General features: G+C 47.8%; 1 long non-coding RNA gene across 1 annotated transcript in view; it reads left to right on the top strand.

The window, feature by feature from the left end:
- Nucleotides 1-1,527: 1,527 nt before the first annotated feature.
- The window catches only part of LOC146811376 (uncharacterized), a 316,012-nt gene continuing 307,059 nt past the window's right edge, over nt 1,528-10,480 (top strand). Inside the window, exon 1 of the long non-coding RNA XR_014966718.1 lies at nt 1,528-1,619. This is a non-coding gene — a long non-coding RNA (uncharacterized LOC146811376). The remainder of the gene's footprint in view (nt 1,620-10,480) is intronic.

Below are 10,480 nucleotides of genomic sequence, written 5' to 3' on the forward strand. Positions count from 1 at the left end.
GGCTCATGTCTGGACCACAGGCATAAAATATGCATCAGCTAATATTGTGAACCTGTCACTGAGTCTGTTGCTGCCCACGATGCTCCTACCTGTGTTGGTGTAGAACTATCCGAAATAGGATAAAAGCACAGTGGCAAGTAGGAGCCACAGGCAGGTCCTGTGAGAGTGTTTTCAAAATAGATGCCACTGTTTATTTCCTACTCTGAGACAACTACTGTGTTTAACAGACTCCTACCTCTAGACCCAGAGGAGTCTGTGATATAGTAAAAATCATCAACCACCTGCCTTTCCATGCCACCCCATCCTCCCATGGGCTGTAAGGCAAGGGGCGAAGAGAAGAATGATAGATTTGTTTCAATAGTGTATGTCTTATGTCAGCAAAGTGAATTCAAAAGTGAATTTAGAGGTCTGAGAGGCAGAACAACCTGTGGGTAATTATCGATAAAAATGGGATAAGGTAGGATAGGAGAAGGGACCCAAAAGCACAAGCTAGTGAAAAACAGGGACGCCTTAAAAAGTGTCGGGGAAGGCAAAATATTCTAATGAAGTACCTATATGAAAAGCTGACATGATGAGATAACAGAATGTGTGTGAGAACTAGGCTGTAGAAGCAAAAATGTAAGCACATAGATAGGCAGAGTGTGAGAGCTAATGAGAGACCAGCAGAAGGGGGACACAGATGGCTAAAATGTAGAAATGTCAAAGTGTCAGTCAGGAGCTGCAGTGCATGAGACTCATGCAGGTGCTCACATGATACCAGTCACTAGTCTACACCTGTAGCCTAAGGCTCGAATGACTCTCCATGTGTCACCTGTCTTTACTTTTCCACATCCTACTCTCACCTCAACCAAGGGTTTGTGGCTCCTAGCCCCTGCTTGGTAATGACACTAGTAGGCATGGGTGTGAAGTTCCGCTATGCTTGTGGAGTATTTTTCCACTCTGTGCTCCATGTAGCTCGCAGAGTTTTTTCCTAGCTGGCGCTCGCCAATGTTATGTTGGCGAGCACGAGCAGGGAAAATCCTACTCCAGACAACCTCCTGCCAAGATTTCTCAACGCGGGCGGACCCAGATGGCCACTACCACTAACGTTGAGAGACCGTCCCTTCGCGCTGAGGAAGCTGCCGCTCGAGTAAAACATCTACTCGAGCACAGAAAGAATCTGGTGCTGTTCGTGCTGATTTTCCAGTACCGGACAAACACTCCGCGAACTCCACCCAGGCCTAACCTACACTAAAGCAACTGAGTGCTGAGCTGAACTTTAAATCTGAGTCCTGAGACTACAGTAGGGTTGATCTCTTATTTAGAGCTGGCCAGGCTGCTGGTCGCATGCTCATCCTGCCCTGGTAGCTGAGCTCTGGGCAGACGGGCAGAGAGCGTCACTGTGTCCTGCAAGCAGTGCCCCTCAAATATTGCCATACAGTACCACTTTTAAGCCAGACCTATTGACCTTGCCAGTGCTTGCTGGATTTGTGGCTTCCAAGGGAAACAGGATAGTGGTTGTGGAAAGCGCATGCGCAATAGTCTGGTAGCACTACTCGGGTGCACATTGTTTCGGCAGCCATGAAAAGAGCGTGATGCAGAACTCTGGGAAAAGAATCAAGTGCTTTTAACATTGGCAGGTAAGAGGTGGAACTGTCAGGGATTTGGCCCTGGGGATGTAAATATAGACATTAAAAACAGCAGATCGCCAGAGTTGGAGAGAACGAAACAGCAATGTCTGTGAGACTGCCATAGGGAAGGGGTTTCCACTGATCTAAGGAAGGCAGCTGTTCAGTCGCTGCCATCTTCATGAGAGAGTGACGTTCTTTTAACAATTCACACACAAAAGACAGGCGGACATCAGAAATACCCTTGTCGAGGGGCTGCATCTGAATGCTTGGGAGGAGGCGATTTATTTCAGCCGGTGGTTGCCGGTGGGCACACCCGCACTCTTTTTGGAAAGCAGAAATTATGTCTGATCATCAGACTTTGAACCAGAACTAAAAGGAGAAAGCAGCAAAGTGTGTAGGAAGAAGAAAGAAGGAAAACAGTGGCAAAGGTAGAAAGCAAAGATGAAAATGAAGCTGCGAGAGTGCAGAACGGGGACAGGAAGAGTAGAGCAGTGGATAAAAGACGTGTGAGGTGAAACAACAAGCATTGTTAAAGTTAGAGCTGTTGGCATTGTTAATGACATTATTCTTGTTTATGTTTTTGTTTTTAAAACATTAGAAGAAACTGCATTGTTATTTACAATGTCAATAGCTTAATCACTCTCCAATGCGAGACCTATTGCATTTGCACACACACACAAAGCCACCCACACACAGCCACCCACACATACAGAGCCACTCACATAGAGCAACCCACACACAAATAGAGCCACCCACAGAGCCACCCACACACACACAGAGCCACCCACACACACACAGAGCCACACACACACACAGAGCCACACACACATACACAGAGCCACATACACACAGTGAAAGCTCCAAAGGTCCCACACACCCTCAGCATCATGCCCTTTCTGCCAAGGATATTAAAATGCAAGCATCACAACAGGTAGGCAATGGGGGCTGCACAGGATACTAAACACTGAAGAGAGACCACACAAACTAAGCAGTGTTTATCTCTTGTCTGGCTTTAAAAGCAGGAGGTTTCAACAGTCTGCTGCAATAGCCACACACAGATGCCCTGGTCCCCCATCATCCACACACAGATGCCCTGGTCCCCCATCATCCACACACAGATGCCCTGGTCCCCCATCATCCACACACAGATGCCCTGGTCCCCAATCAGCCACACCCCCCCATCATCATCCGCATTGTCCCAAGTAGTTTCTGCTGCTCATCTTTCTCTGTCCTCCAGGTAGCCCACTCCGAATCCGTGTGCCACCTTTCCTAGATGCCCTACTCCCTAACTCCACCTTCCCCTGGCCCAATCCCTCTATATGACCACTCCCACCAAAGGTGGCCACCGCCGCCATGGGGCACGCACTACACTGGGGAGAGCTTTCTCACTAATCCCTCCCTCCTGCTGCAGATTCCCATTGCCCCAAGTGTCCTTCTCTCGCAAGCCCCGCCTCCTCCATGTGCCCACCCTCGGGCTCTCTCCACCTGCCCCACAGGTGGCTTATTCTAGCCCTACTACCCAGAGCCTACCCCCCCCATCATCCGACCCCTTCTTAGAAGACTTACGCAGCCGCCCCAAATAGACGACGGTTGAGGAGAAGCCTGCATCTCCCCGCCCCCTACCGGAGGGGGATTACTGCAGCGTGCCCCGCGCGGCTCAATGCCCGGACCCCATCTACTCACCCTGGCGGGCCAGTGCGGGTAGCCCTTCATCCTGGCGAAGACCAGGTCTCCGACCTTGAAGCTGTACTGCGGCATGGCGACACTCAAGCGGGGTACAGGCCGAAGGAAAAGCCCAGGCCTCTGCCAAGCCCAGGCTGGAGCACTGGGACAGGCCTCTGAGCGCCGGAAGTCCCGCCCCAACCGCGCAGGGCACACTGGCCCGGCCTGCTGTCACTCGGGGCAACTGGAGTGCCCAACCATCGGAACAGCCAAATGGGTGACGAGGCTGGAGCGGTGGCTGCTCTCTGATTGTCTAAGGCTTCTGAGCTAGGCTCGTGGTATAAATATACAAGAAGGCGCTGAGGCTGGTGTACGAAAGAGAAGGAGGGGGCCTGGGGCAACACGGGGGAAGGGCCGGAGGATTAACCAAGCTAGGAAGGAGGAAATAATACTCAGGGGAGGCATTGGTTGTGCAGGGGAGCCAAGAAGAAGATCTCAAGGGCAAAATGCGTTAATTTACAGGGAAGAGGTAGTCTTTTGTGGGGTAGCGTTGATGGGTAGAACTGCGATGCCCCTATTTTGACCTTCCATAAAACGTGCTACTGAAAAATGAGATACATTTTATGCTAGGTTTGTTGCGGAAACAATTGGTCATTTGACAGAAGTTATTGCTGAATTAAGTGGAAGAGTTAAAATAGGGACGGATAATGTATGTTTAAAAACAACTAAAATTGCCTAAACTACCCCGATACTACACACACCACTGCCTTTCTCCGAGGCGAAGCAGAAATGCCTCGGAGAAAGGCAGCGGCGGTTTCGGATTCGGGGGCGTGTTTTTCTTTTCTCTCCTCTTGCCATTGGCTGGAGGAGATAATTAGAAAAGTATCAAAAAACACGCCCCTGAATCCGAAAAGGACGGGGCCTGTTCGGAGAGACAAAGCCTCTTCTCCAATGGCTGGCCAGTATTTAAGAGGCCTGCCAATGGAGAAGAGGAGAGAAGAGGGGCGGGTTCAAGCCCCTCTTCTCCAAAACGTTAAATCTCGGAGCAAGACTGCGCAAGCGCAGCCTTCGAGCCGAGACCTAAAAACTAGACGGCCTTGATATACAGCAGCTCAGACATGCGTGAGCGTCGCCACGGGGCTGCTAAAGTCATCGGGCCCCTGCACTCATTCATTTACAAATGACGCAGTGGGTGGCCATCTGAACCCCTGCTTGCATGAGGTTAATGTCAGGGCCACAGAGTCCCTCGCAGCAGGTGGAGGCTGCCCTGCTTGGTCAGTGGTAACAGGGTCTCCTCGGGCCAGGTAAGGAGAGACCACGAGGGGCACCAGACCAGCTGGTTTTGAACTTGTCTCTTCGTCTAAGGGAAGTTTGAAATAAAAAAAATTCGGTCTGTACTAAATGAGGAGTGTTCCCCTCAGAGACCTATAGAAACGGCAACAAACACAGTAACCATGGCCCTGTATGGGCTGAGGGGGGGAGGGGGGGCAAGCAGGGAAGGCCTTGAGGGACCCCTGTATCAGTAGCAAATATGATCTGGTTAATATCTACGTGTCGGAGGAGTGACTAAAACATATAATGAAGGACGCTTCCGCTGGTGACGACTGAACGCAGTTTGGAATTGTGGGCAGCTGTGGGAACTACTTGCCTGGCACCATGTATTCTTTTAAGAGTGATGGCTGCCATCCTAGCGGCAGCTTGGGTTTCAGAGATGGAAGCAGGATGTGGCATCAGCTCTGAGGGAGGAGGTCTTTCCGCCTCCATGTTGCTTCTCGTGCCAGGTCCTGGTGGGCATTATTACTTAGAAGACAATTTGCATATATGGCTGTGGAACAGAAAATAGCTGTGCTTTCTTTATCATGTGTAGAAAGTTGGGAAAGCACCTTCAGTTGCGCATCTTTATTTCACAAACCGCCGGTTTGTATTGAGATGGTTTCAGGTTGTGGACTGATAAAAGGCCTGGCTTCCTGCCTTCATTCTTTAGGTCTATCTTACTAGACAGTTTCAAGCTGCATTGATAGCTTACAGTGAAATAATTAAAGCCGCCCATTGATTACCATTTCTTAGCTTCCTTTTGCTCTCCTTTGCTTCCTATTTCTTAGCTTGTGTGGGCTTTCCTTCCCCTTTTTGTGTTTGTCCCTCGCCTGGAACATAGGCGCATTACTTCCACTGGTCATATTTCAGGTGCCTATGTTTTCCACCATTCTCCCTAGCGTGCATCTCTTACCCCCATTTGCTCCACTGTCTTCCTACTGTGATACTCTTTCCCTCTGTATGCTCAGTTTTGTGCTCTCTTTCTTGCCTGTGTGCTTCCATTGTTCTCTCACCCATAGGGGCAAATGTACAAGCCCCTATCGCCACCAGAGCATCATTTTTTTGACGCTAAAGTGGCCTAGCGCCATTTCCCTTATTTACAAGGAGGCGCCACCTTTTAAAAATGCCTCTCTCTGCCACAGTCCTCTGCAGCAAAAGGGCGTGCAAGGGGTGTTGCAGTGGCTGTTCCACCACAATACCCATTGCTTTTTGACGCTGCCTCAGATTTACAAGGCTGAGGCAGTGCCAAAAACAAACACCAGGGAATACCTGGTCTTAGCATGGTGATATGAGAAATTATTATTTTCACCTCCGATTTTGCTCTTCCTGTGTGCTGCATCCATAGAAAGAGCAAATCAACATGAATGTTCTTTATTTGCAGCAAGGTGTCCCTTCCTGCACATAAACAATCACCTCTGCAGTGCAGGCACCCTTGCAACATGGCAGCAGGGTGCCTGCGGTGACGCTAGGTAGCTTTTTTTACGCCAGAGCTAGGGGAAACACAGGGGTGCGCCGTATTCTTATGAATACGGCGCATCCTTGCGTTTAAAAAATGTTGGATTGCGGCATGCCAAATTTGGCATAGGACCATACTCCAACTTTTTTTGTAAATATGACCCCTAAAGTTTTCCTCCCACGTTGCTCTATCTCCCCGTAAGGTTTGCCTCCTCCTCTGTGCCATCTGTGTTGCTTCTTCCACCCACACCCATGTGTTGCTTCTGCCTTCCATCTGTGTAGCCTCCCCCTGCCCACCTGTTTCTTTCCCCAAACATGTCCTGTATGATTCTACCCCCAAGTCCGTACTGTTTCTGTACCCCCACTCATCCCCACCCTCAGTTCTTCAGGTTGCTGTATTTCGCCCGTGTTTCTCCATTTGCTCTGGACTCCCAGAGCAGCTGAGGATATTCTGGACTCCCAGAGCAGCTGAGGATATTTCAGTCTGCTTCGACAGGGAACAAATGAATGTATGACCTTTGGATCACTTCACTGGGGAAAAGATGCTGCCGCTCCATTTGTAAAGGGGAGTGGTGCCTCAGGACCTATAATCACAGCCTGAGGTGTCAAAGTGGAGGTCAGACCATCGGCTTTCTTTCACTGAAGTGTATGACTCCCCCCAATATGTGCCAGTGGGCCTCTCGTCAGGAGACAGCTTGCACCAGCCCATTTCTCCTGTTAGCGCCGCCTAATACAGAACCAACTACTAATCATGGAAGTGGGGAGAGGATGTGGCATAATGGCCACAGCTGCAGACTCTGAAGCTGGGGAACAAGATTCGAGTCTCAGCGTTGGATCAACATCCTGTGATTGAGGGCAAATCACTTGATATCCCTGTAAATGAATGCGTCCTTAAATGGTGCTCATGAAAAGCACCAGTGTTGATGATTAAGTGCTGAGCACCAGAAACCAACGGCTCCAATTAAGGACTGGTACGTGCCAACAGCTAGACACTACAAAGTGCCAACAGAGGAGGAAAGGAGTCGTTCCTTCTTTCGTCTCCACAAGTTTTAGATTTGACTCCACTGTTTTACAATATCACAAATTTTAGTTCTCACCTATGAGACAGCTTTTGGCTTCTGTAGGCAACAGCCTATTGTGGAGTGCAGAGATTTAAGTGGGATGAAAAAGGGTATGGCCCAAGTAATTAAGGTTTAGATTAACGCATGCGAAACACAATCCTGTGTTTTACACAGCATGCTGTCTGACCAGCCTGTCAGTGACTCAATGAGTGTTTCTGCTATTGCATCCAGCCGTATCACACAAAAGCAACAGTGTGCCTAAAACACGCCAGAAGTATTTTGAGTGCATATTATCAACTTGATATAAATGAGTAATAACAATTTTGTTGCAAGTAATTAGAATTGGAAATTTCAAATGGTACATATGTGACATCACTATGTGTGCACTGGAGAGAGGAGGATTGGATGAGAATGTCATTTGAACATTGTTATGGCCCACTGACTCACACCGCCTTTAGTCTCAGCTCCAGAGCTCTGTTGTGGCCCATTACGAACACACTCCACGCCCAGTACAGCTCAGCTCATGTGTCACATACGCATTGGAAAAAGCAGTAGCTCAACCTTTTTCAGCATATATTTCTAGGCTTTGCCAACGCTTAGAAAAGTCAATTCCAATACAAATCTCGCTAAAACAAAGAGTTTACAAATGTTAACAAGTTGAAACCCTTTACTTACATAAAACATGTAGGTGCATATTTACAATAAAGTGGCGAAGCGTGTCGTTAAGCTAAGAAGGCTAACAACACACTTACTCACTTTAGAAATGTAGGGCTGCACCATATTTTCTAGAATATGGTGCAGCCCTGCGTTTCTCCCTGTACAGGTGCTAACTGTAGCTGCCTAGCTCCAACGCAGGTACCCTTGCACCATAGGGCAAGGGTGCCTGTGTTGAGGGGAAGATTCTTTATGTGCAGGAAGGTGTGCCTGCCTGCACATAAACAATCTTGAAATGCTGTTTTGTAACTTCTATGTGTGCTGCTTTGTGCCGCACACATAGAAGTTGCAAAACAGTTTTTTTTAAATGATTGTTTATGTGCAGGAAGGGGGAACTTCCTGCACATAAATAATCATGGCAATTTGCTGTTTCTATGTGTGCTGCACAAGGCAGCACACATGGAAACAGCAAAAATGAGGAGAAATAAAGCATTTCTCCTCGTTTCGCCGGTTTAAGACCAGGTTTTCCTTGGTCTTAGTTTTGGCACTCCCTCCTATTTACCCCGCCCTTGTAAATAAGAGGCAGCGTCGAAATCAATGGGTGTTGCGGTGGAACACCCACTGCAACACCCATTGCCCTCCCCTTTCACGATACGTAAAGCATGAAAGGGTGCCTTAAGTGGCTTAACGCTGCCTTCGAAGTAAGGCGAGGCCCCTATCGCCATCACTAGGTCACTGAAAGGGACGTTGTGGTGGCAATAGACGCTTGCAAATATTCCCCGTAATGTGTAGACAGTTACATAGAGCCAAAATCAATGACAAAGCCAATAGGTCCCCAAAGCGAGACCTATTGGCTGTGGCAATGGTTTTTTAAAATAGATTTCGTCCTCTAGCTGAGCTGAATCCTGCATTTCCATTGGGGGCCCTTAAGGGATGCTCCACTGTAGTTTCTTAAATTATTCAGCCCCCACAGAAGCGGGTGATATTTTCAGCAATGAGTGGACTTCAAAGTTATCTCTAGGCGGGACCTTAGGGGGTCGTAGTTATCACTATGGCAACAGTTGCAGCATCATCAATGTTCAGGGGTGAGAGAGGCCCACTTTTCCCCAATGGTGGCTGTTGGGCCACTAGGGGCTTATGCTTGTAGTGGGCAGTCAATGTACCTGCCGCTGCACTCATATGCAAGACAATCCCTCAAAGCCTTAACAGGTACACTCTTATCAAGCATTGGTGAATCCAATAGGTATGACTGTGGCAAGCTGGTGCTATGGCTATTTATGTGTTTTATTTTTTATTGGGAGCACATGACACAAAAAACTAAAAATAGTTGTTGCCTGAAATTGGCACCCATTTGCTTTCAATAATATTTTTAGATTTTAAAAAGTAACCATGGCATATAATTTAAATAGCAGGCTGGTGTACACAATTCTAGATACTCGCTCTTGAGTCAATGTAAATACCAGGATAAAATGATTCTTACTGTTGCAAAGAAAATGTACAATTGCCTTTGCATTAGGGGCCTGACTACTATTGGTGCAGCAGGTGCAATTAAGGACTATTGAACCCTGGTGATTGCTGAATTGTATACCCCATTATTAGTCAAAGGGGGTGTTTTCCATGCTTGGCCAAGACGTATGTCCATCAACTGTTGTTTTTGCATTTGTCACCCCGAGTGGGACGGGTATGCTCAGACGTGGGTCCCGTGCTCTCCATGCCACTGGAATCAAGCAATCCTGGCTGAAGAGGGGTGAAACCCCGAAACCGGTCCTAGGATGTTTGTTTCCAGTCCAGGGAGGACCTGGCTTGGCAGTTCGGGCTAGACTGTTCCCATGAGGCACAGGGTCAAGACTGATTTGCATATGGCTGGGTTCAAACTGGAATGGCATGGTGAGCAAAAAAACGATGGATTTAGGCCCAGATCTCTGTACTGGGGTGAATGTATGACATTGTTCTGCATTCTGTCCATCAACTGTTGTTTTTGCATTGGCCAATACTTATGGCATCTTTGTTATGCTACTGCTTTGCATTACTGTAATATGAAGACACAGATTAAACACACAATGATAAAGCAGTGATAGAGCATAGCCACTATGTAGGCAACCAATATGGCAACACATTATGTACCCTTCATCCATCCCTCCTACTGAAATCCCTATACTCATGCTCACTCCTTCCATCCTCTGTTGACTTGTGCTTGGCAGTGCTTTGAAGCAGGCTTAGGATAGTATAAGTGTTATTCAAGAGAGCAACATGACATGACTTTTATAAATCATCAATGGGGCAACTGGGATTATGCGGCAACGGCAAACCAAATTATGCAGGAGGGTTAATTAAATTATGAGTCAATAAAAGGTAAATTATGCAGCAAAGTATGTGGCAGATATAATATAAACAGTGACAAAGGGAGAAAGCAGGGATGAAAAAAGAAAAAAGTGAGATAAACAGACAAGAAGCGTAGGGCAGTGGAAAACACAGTCGCACGGTAGAACCAAAGTAGGAAGCCTTGGTATTCAGCAACCCTGACATTCAGCAGTGCAAATGGCAGGCGCCTTTTAGATTTTACAGATTGAGTGCTAAAGGTTTCCTGTTTTGAGTTTCAATACTACGAGGCCCGCCGCCAAAAAGCAGCATGTAGTCAAGAGGGGGTAGGTATTCCTGCCTCAGAGGGATTCCTACAAACTATCACATAGGAAAGGGGACTGCAGAGCCACATGGCCATGCCAG

Source organism: Triturus cristatus, chromosome 7, assembly GCF_964204655.1.
Source record: "Triturus cristatus chromosome 7, aTriCri1.1, whole genome shotgun sequence".
NCBI classification, from domain to species: Eukaryota; Metazoa; Chordata; class Amphibia; order Caudata; family Salamandridae; genus Triturus; species Triturus cristatus.